Source organism: Panthera uncia, chromosome A2 (genome assembly GCF_023721935.1).
Source record: "Panthera uncia isolate 11264 chromosome A2, Puncia_PCG_1.0, whole genome shotgun sequence".
Taxonomy (NCBI): Eukaryota; Metazoa; Chordata; class Mammalia; order Carnivora; family Felidae; genus Panthera; species Panthera uncia.
In genome coordinates, this window is record NC_064816.1 from 68,310,924 (window position 1) to 68,328,897 (window position 17,974).

At 41.5% G+C, this 17,974-nt stretch overlaps 1 pseudogene; it reads left to right on the plus strand.

Annotated features, from left to right (window-relative positions):
• The first annotated feature begins 11,672 nt into the window (after window positions 1-11,672).
• Window positions 11,673-17,974, plus strand: part of LOC125930401 (40S ribosomal protein S6-like) — a 28,029-nt pseudogene continuing 21,727 nt past the window's right edge.

Below are 17,974 nucleotides of genomic sequence, written 5' to 3' on the forward strand. Positions count from 1 at the left end.
TGCAGCCTGGAGGACAGTGTCCAGTCTCCTGGGTATTGTACTCAAGCAGCCCCATTAGCTGAACCATTAACAGGCTACTCCAATATTCTGAGAGTCTTGTTGTGTCTGGGGGTACAACGAGTGGACCTTATGGTCCTGTAATGGTCTTGGCAACTCCTTTGTCATGCAGTCAGTCTCTTAGCCCAGGGCATCGCGTGGATATTCTGTATTCTGTGGTGTATTGTGGCATTGTGTAAGCCGTCAGATTGCAGTGATGGCAGAGGCAAAGGAGACACATCCACACCAGGGGTAGAGGACGTACTCACCTCCCCGGTAGAAGGGATCTAACCCGCCACTAAGAAGAAAGTTGATCTCCTTAACGGACTGAACATCCCTTTGCAAGGTCTCTGCCCCAGCTGAAGTCTTTACAAGGCTAAAGTGGTCTTTTCCAGCAAGGGGAAAGAGGCCACATCTGCCAGCTGGAAGGGTTCACTGGCAAGTTTGGGATTTAAGTTTCTCAGGCCCATTCACTCGAATGTTCCATCCCAGGTCCCGAAGTCTTGCTCACTTCCTACCAGGGTCTTGATTCTGACATAAAAATCGATGAAACTATATAATTTTATTGTTCTTAATTGTGGCATTTAGACAAATAAGGCTTGCTATCAGAACTCTTGTGCTTAAATTTTGTGATTTCTTAAAATATATGTTAGCCTTCTGTATTTGTTGCATTTATTCTACATATTAAGGTTTTTGTAATTTATAGGTATAGATTCTGTATTTTAATGGTAGTAGTAATCTTTTCAAGGACGTATATGGTTTTATATTTATCTAATTTGCCAAGGGAAAAACTAACACATATTTTCATTCCCTCCTTAGGATGATGGATAAATTTATTACACCTTTAATTCCTCATTCACCTGCTTTATGGTGTCTGTTAACATAATCTGAGACAAAAACAAAAATATTATCATTTCTGGTGTTTCCATAATGACAATCACTTACCAACATGTAATTTGTGTGTTTAAAATCAATACTTAAACTTATTTATAATATGTTTAGCAGATTTTAGCACTCATTGTCATATTATTCATATATGATTTCTACATTTTGAATTCTTAATATTATTTTGCTTCTCAGTTACATTGAGATTGTTTCCAAGTAGCAATGTTTCTGTTTCTTTGTCCCTATGTGTATATTACACTTCTTAAAGCTACTAATCTTGAGTTATTTTGTTACCTTCACACATGAGACTTGGACTGAATATACAGTTGGGGGGACACACACTTTCCCCTAATACACTATAATCATTGCTTTCCCATGTGCTGGCATTCTGAGTCACAACTAAGTCTAAGATCAGCTTAACTATTGTTTCTATATGAGAAAAGTAAACAAATTTATTTTTTCTTTGTAATTGAAGCATTTTTGCCAATGTTCATCCAAATGCAAGTACCTTTTTTTAAATATTTATTTTTGAGAGAGAGACAGAATATAAGCAGGGTAGAGGCAGAGAGAGACGGAGACACAGAATCTGGAGCATGCTCCAGGCTCTGAGCTGTCAGCACAGAGCCCGATGAGGGGCTCAAACTCACGAACCATGAGATTGTGACCTGAGCCGAAGTCAGACATTTAACCAACTGACTGAGCCACCCAGGTGCCCCACCCCTCAAGTACCTTTATTTATTTATTTTTATCAGTTTTGCCTTCTAAGAAAAAATATTTGAAACCTATATATGTAGCTCCTTATATAACTAAGAAAATCTTCTATTATGTATATAATTAGTTACTACATTTTCCTTATTTTTTCTCGTTTCTTAAGAAATTACCATTATTCATATATGACATGCAACAGACAGAAGAACTAAATCATTTGCCTTTCCTTTTTCTTCTATAGCTTGAGAGAACTCCAGTTCACCCTCAAAAATTGTCTTTTTGTTTTGTTTTCTTTTGTTTATTTTGCAGTGTTCACTTTTTCTATATTGCTTCCAATCTTACTTCTCATTTGGCTGCATCATTTTTGGTTTCCCAGAAGTCGTTCCTCTTCTCCACCACTGCCCTTTTCATTTTAGGCTTAAATTTCAGCCTTTTGCCTTCCTTAAAAAAAATTTTTTTTTAATGTTTATTTATTTTTGAGACAGAGAGAGAGAGAGAGCGACAGAGCATGAGTGGGGGAGGGGCAGAGAGAGAAGGAGACACAGAATCGGAAGCAGGCTCCAGGCTCTGAGCTGTCAGCACAGAGCCCGACGCGGGGCTCGAACCTATAAGCTGTGAGATCGTGACCTGAGCTGAGGCGGGACACTTGACTGACTGAGTCACCCAGGGGACCCCAGCCTGTTGCCTTTCTAACTCATCTTGTTCTTTTGGAATCCTTTTTCTGTTTCTTGCATTAAATAATTTTTAGGGATCTACCATCCTTCTGAATATTTAAGAAAATTCGTCCTTTCTTCTTTACTTCAATATTTTTACTCAGGATAACAGCAATATGTCTTAAATAGTCCAGCAATACAGAGAAGATATGACTAACAACCAGAAGTGGCCAAGGAGGTCCTGAAGACATAAGGCCTCTGCTCAGCCATGAATGATGAGGGTCAGTAGCCCCAGGAAGATGGAGGTATTTTAAGAAAGAGATTTACTTATTCTCACCTATGCTTCCGTTGGATAACGCGGGCAGTTATGTGGATGAAGTACTCAGATCAGGAACGTTAATTCTGAAGCTGGTGAAACAGGCTGGGAGCAAAGACGAGGCCCTCAGCAAGGTCAGCGTAAGCATGCGTGAGCAGACCATAGCTTCCAAAAACGTGTTAAAAGGTTAAGTCACAAATTTTGATGTCTGAATTTATTTGTCACAGAGGAAGAGAGAAGATTCCAGTGTGACCGGAAGAGGAGCAGTCTTAGGGAAGGGGATTTGCTCAGGTTTCGTATATGGCAAAGCATGGCATTTGCTGTTTGTATGGGATTTCCAGGTAGAGAGGTCCGGGTCAAGCCTGAAGAAAGGCAGGGAGAGGTGGGCCTCAAGAAGCAAAGTGTGAAGTACTTTGGACTACTCTGAGGACAAACGAATTTTATCTGTAAAACGAGGCTAAACACGCCTCACTCACAGTGTGGCTTCGAAAGTTCCATGAGGCGGTTTATACCAATCCCAGACCAACTCTGCCCATGGCCCTCTAGATGTGATGCCTTGAGCTCTTTTTCCTCCATTCATGTTAGAATGTGAACTGGTTAAAACATCACTTCTGGATGACCAAAAGATTCACATGATTATGAATGAACAGCTGCTTCATATGCAATTACATACTGCAAATGCCCTCTGCTGACCCTTGGGTCACTTCCCGAAATAGCCACATGAAATTCTGACACTCTACCTGTATATTTAAAATATGACTTGGGTATTTTACATTATGTCATTTTGTTGAATATATTTGAATTATGGGAAAAAATGTAAATGATTTCTGTATTCCAATACACTATGCTTTGGGGGGTATGAAAAAATCAGAAGAATTTCTACTGGGAACACATTGACCAGAAAGATATTTTATGCATTCTATAAATGCAGAATAAACATTATTCGGTGAAAAGCACAAACATCAGAGGAGCTAAACAGTAAAGGTACAGCTTAAGATAGAAGTAGTGAATGTGAAAATAGAATTGAGTGATTCACCAGATACAGGTAAGGAAAGAGGAAACTGGGAAATAGGAAAGAATTGAAATGACACAGAGGGCATAGGGAAGGATCGATCTTGATCGAATAGGCCTTCCAAAAGGAAAGACCAAGTGGAACAGGACAAAGGCAGTAGCGAAGGAGAGAATTTTCCAAATCTGCAGGAATTTATTAGTCTTCAAACAACTTAAATCCCATCTAGAAACTCTAAAATACAATTGTATAGCATCAAAGGTAAAGTCGTTCAGTAACTAGGAGAAAAATGTTTATAAGCCAAAGAATACAGAGTAAGAGAAGACTTCTCCCAGTGATCAGTAATAGCATAAGAAATTATGGTATCTTCAAAAATATTATACCGAGCAATTTTATCACCTAGTATTGAGAGTTAAATGAAGATATTAATAGCACATAAAAATGAAGGTTTTACTTTAACAATTATTTACTTAAGAAACTACTGAAGAATAAAGTGGTGAACCAAAAGAAAAAAGGTGAACAAAGAAACCAATAAAAGATGATAAATCTAAATGAAGTTAAAGGCAACAATAACCAGTAATTCTCATTAGTTAAAAAATAAAACTAAAATATCACATATTGTTCATAGAAATGGTAGAAATTAAAAGAAAGTTAAAGCAGGTTAATTTCTTTGAGAAGAAAATACAGATACCGAACAAGTTTGGACTTTGTTCTAAAATTTAAAATGTAAAAAAATATATTAAAATAAAATTAAAATGTAAGCAATAATTTAAGAATTTAAAGCCTCGGGCACCTGGATGGCTCAGTCTGTTAAGCAACCAACTCTTGATTTCAGTTCAGATCATGATCCCAGGGTCATGGGATTGAGCCCCATGACAGGCTCTGCACTGAACATGGAACCTGCTTAAGATTCTCTCTCTCTCTCTCTCTCTCTCTCTCTGCCCCCTCCCCTGCTCTCTCTCTCCCCCTGCAAAAACTTAATTGATTAATTAATTAATTAAAATTTAAAAATTAGAACACTATAAGTAAAATAAAATTTTTAACCAAATATGGTCATTCATGGCCAAAAACATTCCAGGCCTGGTGACACAATAGAAACAAAATGCTGAAGGGGCCCCGGGGTGGCTCAGTTGGTTAAGTGCCGGACTCTTGGTTTTGGCTCAGGTCATGATCTTGTGGTTTTGTGAGTTTGAGCCCCACCTTGGGCTCTGTGCTGGCAGTGTGGAACTTGCTTAGGATTCTCTCTCTCTGCCCCACTCCCACTTGTGCTCTCTCTGCCTCTCCCAAATAAACAAATAAACCTAAAAAATACTTAAAAAAAAAATAAAATGCTGAAGAATGTAACAAATGGCTTGAAGGAGAAATTTCTTATATGGTAAGAGAGAAGCTTTGGGCCTAATGAGACTCCTCCCCCACTGCATTAATGTAAAAAAATATTGCACTGATGGTTCTGAGTTCCTTTGGCATATGGGTTCCTCATTCGTTGCAGTGCAGTAACCACCATTTTGGACTGAGTAATAAAGAAGTCATTATAATCTGCATCCACTTGATTAGGTTACTTATCTCCTTACAGTGCTTGTTTTATGGCTTGAAAGGAAACTAAAGTGAAAGAAAGCTTGAACAGAGTCTGATCCAGTATGATTTATGATACTGGTGAGACCATAGATTCAGTCTCTCCAAATTAAGGAAAACTTACTCTTCTGCAACTACTAGCCAATGTGATAAGACAAGAAACAGACAGAAGAGGCATAATATTTGAAAGGAAGGCACCAGATTGTCATTATTGGCAAATAACATGCTTGTCTACCTAGAAAGTTAAAAATGTATCAAACACAAATCTATTAAAATCCAACTATTAATAATACTATATTTTAATTTAAATTAAAACCATTAAAATTAAGATTTTAAAGCTTTTGATTTTAACAGCCACATTACAAATGCATAGCATTTTATATATCAGAAAAAAAAAAAACAATTAAAATGTGGCAAAGGAAAAAAATCCTACTCACAAAAATAGCAAAAAATTAAAAAATACCTAGGGAAAAATATTTTTTATTGTATACAAGATCCTAGTGAAAATATTATAAAACATTGAGAAACACAGACAAGAATATTCATGGGTAGAAAAAATCAATATTGCATGGATACCAACATCTCCAAATTCACGTATGAATTCAATGCAATTCCAATCAAGACTCCAAAAGCATTGTGGCATTTGAATAATATTGTAAAATGTATATGGAAGAAGAAAGAGCCAAAAGGAATAAAGAAATTCTGGAACAAAGACAGTACCTTGTGCCCATTTGTATTCTCCCTGTCTCCTTTCTGCACTCATTCAACCCCTGCCATTCCTAGGCAACCACTGATCTTTTTTTTTTTGTTCTTATAGATTCACTTGTGTTTTCCAGAATTTTATATAAATTGAATTATACCATGTTGTGTGGGTGATGGATACATACTTATATGGGGTGATGAATATGTTCACTACCTTGACTTGGGTGGTAACGGTTTCATGTGTGCGTGCATACGACAAAACTTACAGAATTTATACTTTAAAACATTTGTATCTTATTTAATGCCAATAAAGATGAAAAATATGCAAAGAATAAGGATGAGTATTTATTAGTGGAAGAACACCAAATGGTCTATAAACATTTAGCATCACGTGCAATTAAAGACAAGCACACAAAAACAACAGTGATATATTACTTTATATGCTTAGGTTGACAAAAGGAAAAATGTTTGAAAAAAGGGAGGGATTTAGAAAAATGAGTAGTTGTTCATTACTTGGCTCTAATTACTACTTGGAGAGTACTCTATCGCCTATTTAAGGTACCTTGCTTCCTAACATTGCATATTTCTAGCTATACATAACAATTTTTTTACATAATTACCCAAGGAGGTGGGCACAAGGAAATTTAGGCTTTTTGTAAGAGCAAAAAATTATGAACAACCTAGGAGAAACGAATAAACAAATAATGCCATGCTCACATTTTGGACTCTATACAGAAGTTAAAAATGAACGAACTAAAACTAAAAATATTGACAGGCATTGAAACAGTCCTTTACATTTATCTAAATTTAGAGTAAAATAACTGGACCAGTTCCAATGATGGGAAAATAAAGAGTTAGTTGGACACAAAATTGTTTGGGGACAGTTGGCTCTCAACTTGAGAAAAAATGAAACGCCCTAACGTAAAGCCGCACACAACAATAAACTCCAAATAGATTTAGAAACTGAACCTAAATATGTACAGTTGCATTTGTAAATAAAATTTCTAATGTTTATTTATTTTTGAGAGAGAGAGAGATAGAACGTAATCAGGGGAGGGGCGGAGAAAGAGTGAGACACAGAATCCGAAGAAGACTCCAGGCTCTGAGCTGTCAGCACAGAGCCTGACACAGGGCTCAAAGTCACAGACCAGGATATCATGGCCTGAGCTGAAGTCGGGCGCTTAACCGACTGAGCCATCCAGGCGCTCCAATAAAATTCTAAATAGATAATAAATATCATATTGCACAAATACTTTAGTGGGGAAGATATTCCTGAGCAAAATATTCAGAATCAAAGTAATATTGTTAAATTTGGCAACATGAAAATAAATGGTTATGGTATCTTTTGTCATATAAAATTAAAAATAAGTGATTATCAAGACATGTTTACAACATATATCGATTATATATTGTCCCCATAGCCTAGGGGCACCACATACAACTTCATAAGAAAAAGTATAAACAACCTATTGGAAAGCATCTGAAAAAAGTTTAAGAAGATAAAATAGAAAGAGCCAAGCTGTGATAATATATTTAAGATCGCTAACAAACTAAAGCGATTTATCACCTATCGCATTGTCGGAACAATCTACAAGATTGACACTGTTGGTTGTTGGAGAAGACAAACGTGTGAGAAGTGTCCTCATGCTTTGTTGTAAAGGTCAGAGAGCTGGAGACACAGCCTGTGGAGGAGAACTTTGTATCATCCAAATACCTAAACACACATTCCTTTAGTCACATTAAAACTGTAATGGTGGGTTTTTTTTTTTTTTATTTGATTATAAATACTTTTTAGGTCCCCATCTCATGCTAAATCCCTATTAATCCTGCAGATTCTAGTTAATAGAGACAGTGTGAGAATGTACAAATAAAGCAGATCCTTTGGTTTCACTATGGGCTTACTATGGAATCACGTAAGCTCTGTTTCAAGTACTGATTCGTGACTGTCTTCTCTCAAAACTCTGAATGATATTTTCATTCTTCCAAAATAAGACAAAGTTCAAGATTCCTTGTTTTCCAGCAACTCTTGTTCGCCGCAGGAATATGTTAATTGAGATAGTTAATCTAGAAACTGGAACATAGCAAGGTAAGGCAGAAGTAAGACTCATGCCATGGAGGACGAACAGGATTAAATTATAAAGTGCAAACAGGAATTCAATGTGAAAAAACACATACCCGTGTCAATTTGTATCCTTGCTAAGATCAGGACATCTGGCCTGCTCATGATCAAGTTAGTACACACATGAGAAGTTGGGACACGTGAGAAGTTCCACCATTCACAGTTCCCTTAGAGTAAGTATAAACCAATCTCTCATAGAGACCCTCAGCCCGTCCTTACACTGAAGCTCAAAATAAATTTCCTCCAAATCCTCGGGACTAGAGGTAGTGCAACAAGGGGCGTCCCATAGCAGCGTTATAATAAACAGTGTATCATGTTAGTGGGACTGTTTTTATAACTTCTCTTAATATAAGCAAATGCCACAATTTTTTAAAAATTACGAAATGAAGAGCCAATTCAATGCAGTCCAGGAACACGGCTGTCTAACAAACTGGCTTCGACCAAGAAAAGATTTTTGCCACAGTTGCAAACAGGCTACCCTTGAACTAAAATTTGGCCTGGAATATATTTGGTTTGGCCACAATAGTTGGGGGGAGGGGGCGTTAATTGAGCAAACATAAAAATTGAGCCATTGCACATAAAAATTCAGAGTTTTCAGAATTCCTTAAAGAGTTGTAAGATTTGGCAACCCTAGATTTACAGTGCCATAACTAGTTGGCTTTGAGTAGCAGCTGCCCCTTTTGTACAGGAGATGGGCGATAGATTTTTTCCATAGTCCTCACTAGTCTGCTTAATTCATTTATGTTACCTGCTTGGCCCCCTTAGGCATTTTAGTTTGTGTTCAATTTTTTCACTGTTGTGTAGTAACTCAAGACCGGCTCAGCAGCCACAACACCCATGGAAGTTTTTAACCATACAGATATATGGGTACCACTCTAGACCTGCTGAATCAGAATCCCAATGGGTGAGGCTCAGACATCTGTATACTTATAAATCCCCAGGCAATCCAATACCCAAGCCAAGTCTGAGAACTATGAGTCTAAAGAAATGAATTTCAGTTCTCCATAAATACTTATCTCAACTGAATGTGGAATGGTTATTGAAAACCCATGAGTTTGAGGTTAAGCCTCAAGGACAATTATTTTTTTTTTTTATTTACTATTGAAGTATAGTTGACATGCAATAGTATATTAGTTTCAGATGTACCACATAGTGATTTGACAGTTCTGTACATTACTCAATGCTCACCATCCAAACATTATTACTATACTATTGACTTTTCACTATGCTGTCCTCTTCAGCTCTGTGACTCACGTATTTTGTAACTGCAAGTTTGTGCCTTTTAACCCCCTTTACCTATTTTGCCAGCTATAACAGCCAACTAAGCTTGGGACAGGGTCAACAGATCTCTAACAAGAATGCCATGCCCTATCTTTTTGAATCCTAGAAAGCACTTTTAAGGGTCAAAATTCTCTAAAACATCATTTGGAGCTGCCCCAAATAAGGACATGTGGAAGGTGTCTCCCCATCCTTCCCTACAAGGAACATGAAGACATTAAAATCAGTGCCCTGCCGGGCTCCCGAGCATTTGTCCCCAGAGGCACTTTCCAGAACCATACTTTCTCTGCCCTCATTTCCAGTGTTCCCTAAGGTGAAGCGATTTTATCTCCTCCCCATCCTCGGGCCCTTATCCCCTTCCATCACCTATTTACTGTGGAACTTGAGATCTCAACATGGTATGGGGAACAGGATGCTCCAGGAGATACCTCCGGCCCTAGTGTCTCCGTTTCCTCTAAGACTGTATGAGAAAAGAAGAACTACACCATCGAGAAGAAATAATATCCTGCGAGTAAGGTTTGACTTTATTAATTTATTCAACACATCTGTCCAACATCTATGTGCTAGGCAACGTTTAGACACTGGAGACACAACACTGAACAAAGAAGGGAGAAATTTCTGCCCTCCTGGTGTGAACCTTCTAGTGGAGGAGAGGATGATAAGCAAGATAAGTGAGAAAAATATAAACCATCCCACAAGGTGATGAGTCACCAAAAGAAAATGGTGGGAAGAGGGGATAAGTAGATATTGGGGCGGGGGGGGCGGGGAGCAGCTTTAGGTGATGTGGCCAAGGCAGGCCTCAACAAGAAGACGTTTTAGTGGAGATCTCGAAGAGTGATGGGAAAAACGTCCCAGGCAGAGTGAACAGCAAGTGGAAAGGTCACAAGCAGGAGGGGCCTGGGGTGTGCAGAGATGGTCAAGGAGGCATTTGAAACTAGCAAGACGATTGGTGTTGGAAGACGACGTCTGGAGACTGAAGCACCTGCATGTGATCCACACCTGGGCCACGCAGGTGTGGAGGGGCCTGCTCTCCACTATCACTTTAAAAACTACTCACACGTCCCCGTCCTCCGGACCAAGTTTCACACGTGTTTTGGGGAAAGTCTTAGAAAAGACCTTTAGGCAATCCTGCAAGGCTAGGTGTTTGTCACGGAGACCTAGGTTTAGTAACCCCACCTCATTCCAAAGTCACAGCAGTGAGGGGCGCCTAGGTGGCTCAGTCGGTTGAACGTCCGACTTCAGCTCGAGTCATGATCTCACAGTTCGTGGGTTCGAGCCTTGCATCGGGATCTCTGGTGTCAGCTCAGAGCCTGCTTGGATCCTCTGTCCCCCTCTCTCTGCACCTCCCCAGTTCATGCTCTCTCTCTTCAAAAAAAAAAAAAAAAAAAAAAAAGCCACAGCAGTGGACCATAAACAGAGAGAATCTTGCAGAATTTCCCTCTGCCCAGAATTTGCAACTGGGCCAATAGAAAACCTTGGTAACCCTTAGGACCCCTGAGTTTCATCACGGTGAACACAGAGAAACATGCACACTTCCCATATATGTCTTAGGCCCCGAACGTGAGCACATTTTTATGATTTTAATTTTCAGATGATATTTCTTTTGATTTGGTCTTTTTCTTTCATATTTGGCATGACTCATTGTTTTCCAGGTCTCAGCATTCGCAGGGACCCTCATGCTGTGCCAAAAGGCATCCCCGAGGGGCTGCTCCTTCTCAGAGAGACTGCCACGTCCTAATGCAAGACAGTCCCCCCGACGGCCAGAGAGCAAAGCTTCAATAAGTCCTTTCCACTCCGGTGAGACTCTTGGGGATCCCAGGTCACCACAATGTGATGTGGACTCTTACAGTCTGTGGGACCAGACTCTCCACTGAGAACTGCCCTCAGGAACGTGAAGCCTGGTACCGTTTCTGACAACCCCACCACACCAATGGCAATGGCAGCGCTTTTCAAAGTTCTCGGCCTCGGGACCCCGTTATTATCCAAGACTCCGAACAGCTTCCTTTGTGTGGGTTACAGCGTCACTACTTACTGTATTAACAACTAAAGCTGGAAGAGTTTTAAATATTTATTAATTCATCTATAAGAAACAATAATAAACACATTACATCTTAATGTAAAAAACACAGTCCTAGGAAAAAAACTGCCATTCAAATAAAATCTTTCGTGAGAAGATTGATGTTGTTCTAAGTATGTGCTGATCTCTCTGGGTCTGAACGGAGAGCAGACGGCTGGATTCTCACGCATCCTTCTGCATCAGTCTGTTGTGATCTATCGTTTTAACTGCCGTATATGAAGAAAATGCGGCCTCACACAGACATGCCTTTGGAAAAGTGAGGACTTTACAGGCGGTCCCAGGTGCTCCGCGGCTGCTCTGGGTTTGCAGACCCCACGATGAACATTGTTGTTCCAGGTGACAGAGCTGAAGAGGAAGTGGCACCGTGTGTCAATGTGGCAGGTGGTGCAGTGCATTTCGGCGAAGTGAGAGCTGAGAATGAGAAGGTGTGGAACAATGGGGGCAGTTTGATACACACCCAGCCCTTGAGACAAAAATAAAATAAAATAAAATAAAATAAAGGCTCCCACCATCAGCAGCTGAATGTAACAAGTGGTTCACAGAAATTCCTGAAAATTTAACACTGGCTCCCGGGAGTTGGGAGAAGGTGTTCCAGTGCGTTTCTGGGGTGAACTGAGATCAAGATTTTATACCTGAGGGCCACCTGGGTGGCTCAGTCAGATGAGTATCCAACTTCGGCTTAGGTTATGATCTCTCAGTTTGTGGGTTTGAGCCCCACGCCGGGCTCTGTGCAGATAGCTCAGAGCCTGGAGCCTGCTTTGGATTCTGTGTCTCCCTTCCTCTCTGCCCCTCCCCTGCTCGCACTCTCTCCCCCCGCCCAAAATAAATGAACATTAAAAAAAAAAATTTAAAGATTTTATACCTGAGCATTTTATCAAGTAAATAAAAAATAAAATCATCAGTAAAGAGAAAATGGAGAAATGCTACCGACGGCTCATCTCCTAAGCGTGCTTCTTTTGAAGACATTCAGAACAAATCAGGTTTCATTCAAAGCAGGTGAATCAGTCTGTGTTCTTACTGTAACCAACAGAAATAAACTCTGTCCATCTTAAAGAAATGGGCGTGGGGGTGGGGGACACTAGGGTGGCTTAGTCAGTTAAACATCCAACACTTGATTTTGGCTCAGGTCATAATCTCACAGTTCATGAGATCGAGCCCTGCACAAGGCTCTGAGTTGACAGCATGGAGTCTGCTTAGGATTCTCTGTCTTCCTCTCTCTCTGCCCCTCCCCTACTTGCACCCTCGCTCCCCTAAAACAAATAAATAAACATTTGTTTAAAAAGAAAGAAATGGGAGCACATTTGCTATGATAGAATTGACAAAAGCTTAAGAGCTTGGATTGGGAAATGAGCAGATCCAGAGGTAGAAAATGCAATCATCCTTCGGAAAAAAAAAAAAAAAATTGGCCAGGACACCATGATACAAGGAAAGGATTGTTTCCTTGAATGGAACAATATGGGACATAGTCAGATATGGAAAATGGAAGAGGATTATCAAATGACACTGAGTCCGATAATGACAGAAAGAGAAGATTCAGGGGACAGAGGAATTTCCCAAGCCCCAACAGGCTAATGATTTCACCCGTGCTTTAGTGAGAACTGACTCTTTATTAACACTAGAATTGTTCTTTGTTTTATGAGTTGATTATTTGTAGATGGAAAAGACATATATATTGCAAAAGTAAATGTCTCAGTAAACTACCCACAGTTCATTCCACATAATAGATTTACTATTTCCCAACTCCTTTTCTGGTGTTTATGGAAATCCAAATTAACCTAAGTCCTTTGGGTATTGTTAAAGAAATGTATGTCGAATATTGCGTGAATACGGTTCTTTCCTCATCTGCAGGATCACAGCCATACTAAGAATAAAAAGAAGTAATAAAAGTTTAGGTGGGGCCAAAAGTTAAAGTGAAATTCAGGAGATATCATCTGAACAACTTCTTTTTAGTCCCTGTGATTTGGACTCTATTAGGTCTTAGACGTTATCTGTAGTAGGGAAAAAGGAACATTTTTCTTCTGAAGACCACTCACAGGGAAATAATTAAACTACAGCTAATACAGCTAATAAAGGGCTATGTCAAAACACCAAATAATTTCATTTGTGGATTTTATTTAGAACAATTTCATTTTTTTTTTTTCTTTTTAGGGGTAAGAATGGATAATGCTGCTTTATTGTATTAAATACTTCAATTTCATATGTTCACGGTAGAGGGGATGGGGAAAGCCTAGGAAGCAGGAGCGTCAAACACAAAAGCAGACAAAGATCATTGGAGACAGGGAGAGTGGTGTGGAGAAGCAGAAAGGCAAGGACATCAGGGGGCTTGAGGGACAGAGTTCCAGGCTCTTCAAGACAAGAGTGGAGAATGGTCTGGGGATCATGTACAAAAAAAGCGGAGCATACCTGTACCGTTACCTCCCCCGCGTTCCAGATCTGCCTCCGAGGGGGTTGCATTCAGGGGCACCTGGCTCCACACCGAAAAGTAAATGCACCGTGAAACAGAAATTCCTACACGCAAGCTGACGCCGCGGGCGCGTTCGGCTTTATTTTTGTAAGTTACCCGTCTTGCCTGGAGAAAATGGCATGCTTCCACCTGCGTTTCTGCCTCGCTCAAGCACTGCTCTGTGTGCAGAGGATTTGCGGTGTTTGGTCAGGGAGGGCACTTCCTGACTTTCTTGGAACATGGCCCTTCCTGCACCTGCTCTGAGCTCTGTAGCCCTGCATGGAAACTTCGCGTCAAGTCTTTCCATAGGGCAATCTATAAATCACCCTGCGTCGCAATATTAAACTTCAAAAATGGGCTTGCCACCGAGGAGCGCTGGTCAGACGACGCTTGTCTTCGGCCTTGCTTTGGCTGTTTCTGAAGGTTACTTCTCTTTCTGAAACGCTAGACCAAAGTTAACTGATCGTGGCTCTTTTGTGCCCTAATCCCTGAGCCGTCAATGTCACCACTGCCATCAGACGAGGTCCTAACCTGCAATAACTGTATGTCTACAGCATCCTGTGCCCTTCGTGGCTGCGGTCACCAGATTTAGCAATTACATATATAGGGTGCTGAGGTACATTTGAAATAGTTACGCGGCCTCTGTATTAAATATTAAAGGAAAGTGACGCTGTGTGTGCCTGTCCTTCCACACAAGTGCAAGCGGCATGTGAGGACAGGAGCAAGTGGTCCCGGTCTACTAGGAGGGAAAGGACTCTGCACCATCTGGACCCCAGGTACTAGGTGATAGTCAACTGTAAGGCAAGGGTCTGGAGTCTGCCATAGCTAAGAGAACACAGTCTGCCTTTGGTACGTCCTACGCAAGCACCAGTTCTATTTCGGCTTCCTGGCCTTCCCCAGGAAGAGCGCCGGCCTGGCTTTGGGGGAGTCATAGGAGGAGCCAGCTCACCACACTCCTGTGCTTCCCTGGGCAGAAAGAAGCCAGATGTGGAAGGGATAATAGCTCACCGACTCCTCTCCCATCCACGTTCCACCTCTGGGAATAGATTCCTTTTCAATGTGCTGTCTGATTTTGGAGAGGTATAACATAGTTGGGTCCAGGCCATAGAAGACAGCCCATAAATTACCTATCTTGCTGATTTTCAAGACTTCTCTTGGTTCAGCTAAGCAAAATCAGCTCTATGGTCAGAATATCTTATGTTCTCAGAGGCCCCAAGGGGTTTTGATAACTGCTATTTGCATAGGTGCATTTTGGTTTCTAAGGCTCTTTAAAATATATCAATCATCTCAATTTAATCCCCCCACAGCAAGCCCAGGAGAAGGGTACTTGTTCCTTCCACAGATAAGGAAACTGATGTTATGGACATGTTGGTACTCGGTAAACCCTTCTGCAGACTCAACCGAGAGCATTCAGCCTCCCAAACCCAGCACGGTGCCCTTCAGCTAGTGGTCTTTCTTTTATTTTCATGCCTGTGGGGCCTGACCCAGTTCTTGTGACCCAGTCTAGGGCTCTTTTTCAAGCCCCCAGGTGGCCACTCTGTGGCCAATCAGCAGATTGGGGGTAAGTACTTAAAAGATGTGTTAGATAGCAACCATTATCATTTGAGTATGAACTCGTTCATGGTTTTACCAGGGAAAGAGAAATGGCAGAGTTGCCTCTCTGTTGTCTGTGCATTTCCCTTCTCCTCCGTCTCCCGTTCTGCAGGGAAACAGGACACAAACTCAAAGGAACAGCTCACCTAAGGGTAGGACCTCCAGATTCTCAGATGCATGCTTGCTCTGTGAACTACAGTAGCCTGTGTCTGCAGGAAGGAACGAGGAAACACAGGGGTGAGAGCAGAAGATGGGGAAGGGGCAGAGTCCTTGAAGTTTGGAGGAATGGAGACCCTGATTTCAAAAAGCTCAGGAAGCCAGGAGAAGGAGTCAGAGCCCAGCCACGCTTTAGCTTTGGATAAGATTCTGAAGAGAGGCTGAGGGCTTTGGACAATTGTTTGGCGAGGTGGATGTGGACAGGAAGACCTCATTCCCTGCCCAGGAAGTAGCTGAATGAAAGGGTGTGCTGAGCAGGGAGGGTAGGCATACTTCTAGCGGTGGGTGGTAGCAAACCCTAAGGGTGAATGAAATGCAGTCCCAAGAACAAAACTGCAGGGGAGACGGGAGCAGCAGAGGTGAGGCTTGAAGACACAGAAAATGTGCGAGAAAGGTCTGTGCTGCCAGCCCGAAGTCAGAATCCGCCTGCCAGCCCGAAGTCAGAATCCGCCTTCCGCCTAGGAAGGCAGGGCCGCCTTCCTTTGCCTCCCTCTGTGTGAAGTCCAGGCTGGTCCCCACTGGGCGTGATGCTAATAATAACAACCAGCAATAAAACGCATAGGGCACCCTAAGGAAGGCCTCACTGTGCAGCAGATCTGTCTGGACTCTGCAGGGAAAAGAGGAGAGAGAGCCTTAGAGGGAGGAAGGGTAATGGGAGCCTCCATCCCATATACGGCTCCACCAGGACCGTGAGTGTCAGGTAGATACTGTGGGGTTCACCACAGGGGCAGCGACTGAACAGGTGACAGTGGGCATGAAGCCAGAGGGGACCTTCCGTGCAAAGCAGATGCGCAGTACAAATGCTCCAGCAGCAAGCCCCCCAGGAACCGACAGCTGTACCCGGGAGAGCCAGCGGCTGGACACCTGCTGCCCACAGGGACCCGGACGCAGAAACGTCCAAGAAAGGATATGACCCTAAAGTCTCTTCCCTACACAACCACCAGAAGATCTGGAAATGACATAGAAAGATCTGGAAGGGAGGAGGAAGGAGAAATCATAGCAAAACACATCCCTCTCTGTTCCCAACACTCACAGAAGCCCATGCTCAGAGCCCGGGGCATATGTGTCCGGTCAAATAAGATCCTGAAGAACTTTTTCCCTCTCTAGTGGTTTCCTTTATTATAGATTTTTTATTTATGGTAATTTAGTGTGCATACATAACTAGGGTAATAATTAAAGAACATTTTAAAAACTTTTTACTAAAGACATTTCCAAACCTATGCAAAATAGCAACCATATACCCATCACATAGCTTCAACTATTTTCAGCTAATGCCAGTCTTGCTTCATTTAGAATCCCACCCAATACCCTCCCCATCTCCCCATCATTACTCCCCAGCATTAATTGTAACCAAAACCCAGACATACTTTCATTTTGCCATAAATAGTTCAGTATATATCTCTAAAAGATAAGGAATCTAGACTAAACATTTTTATTGGTCTGCACTGGACTCAATTCCGTGGGATTTGCCTGAAGCATATACACATAGAGAATAGAAAAGGAAATTTCCATAGACTGTGGCGGAAGGTTTAAATACCACAAAACCATTTAATAATAGTCAAACCCCCACAAAGTTTTGGGCTGTTCAATAAAATTATTATAACTCGAGTATGAACTACTTTATAGGATTCACACAATGCGCTGATTCAGGAGCAAGAAGCTGGGAACCTGAGGCCCCATGCTAGGGCAAGATGGCCTTGACCTCTAGGATGGTAGTGCCTGTGCTGGAGAACGCCAGGCGTCTCAGAGCAGAGCGCGGGTGGCCGAGACGACCACCCCCACCCGCAGGAAGACAGCAGCGTATCTGGTTTAGGTTCTACTACTTTTTACTTTTGACTCCAAATTGATATTGAAAAGTTGCATAGACTTATCAGAGTAACTGTGTTGTCACCGCATCACAAACAAGGAAACCAGATGACCAAGTCATGAGGATGAAAGGTACAGCCTGGGGAATGTAGTCAGTGGTCCTATAACAATGTCATATGGTGACAGACGGAAGGATCGTGGGATCGATCGTGGGATTGAACCTTGTGTTGGGCTCCGCACAGAGATTTTCTCTCTCTCTCTCTCTCTCTCTCTCTCGCTCTGCACCCCCCCCCACTTTTTTTCTCTCTCTCTCTCACAAAAAAAAAAAAAAAAAAAAAATTAAAAAAATTAAAACTCTAAAGAGAAGAAAAGAAAAAACAGATATGTCCGCTGCCCTTACGGAATTTACGCGAGAGAGACACATGAGAATTGAGAAAATACAGTATGACAAACAGTGAAGGCAAAACCAAGTGCCATGTGAACAAACAGCGAGAAGCTCTACTTGAGATCATTACCTACTGAGCGCCAGTTCCCAAAGATAAACACACAGAGCCTTTTAGT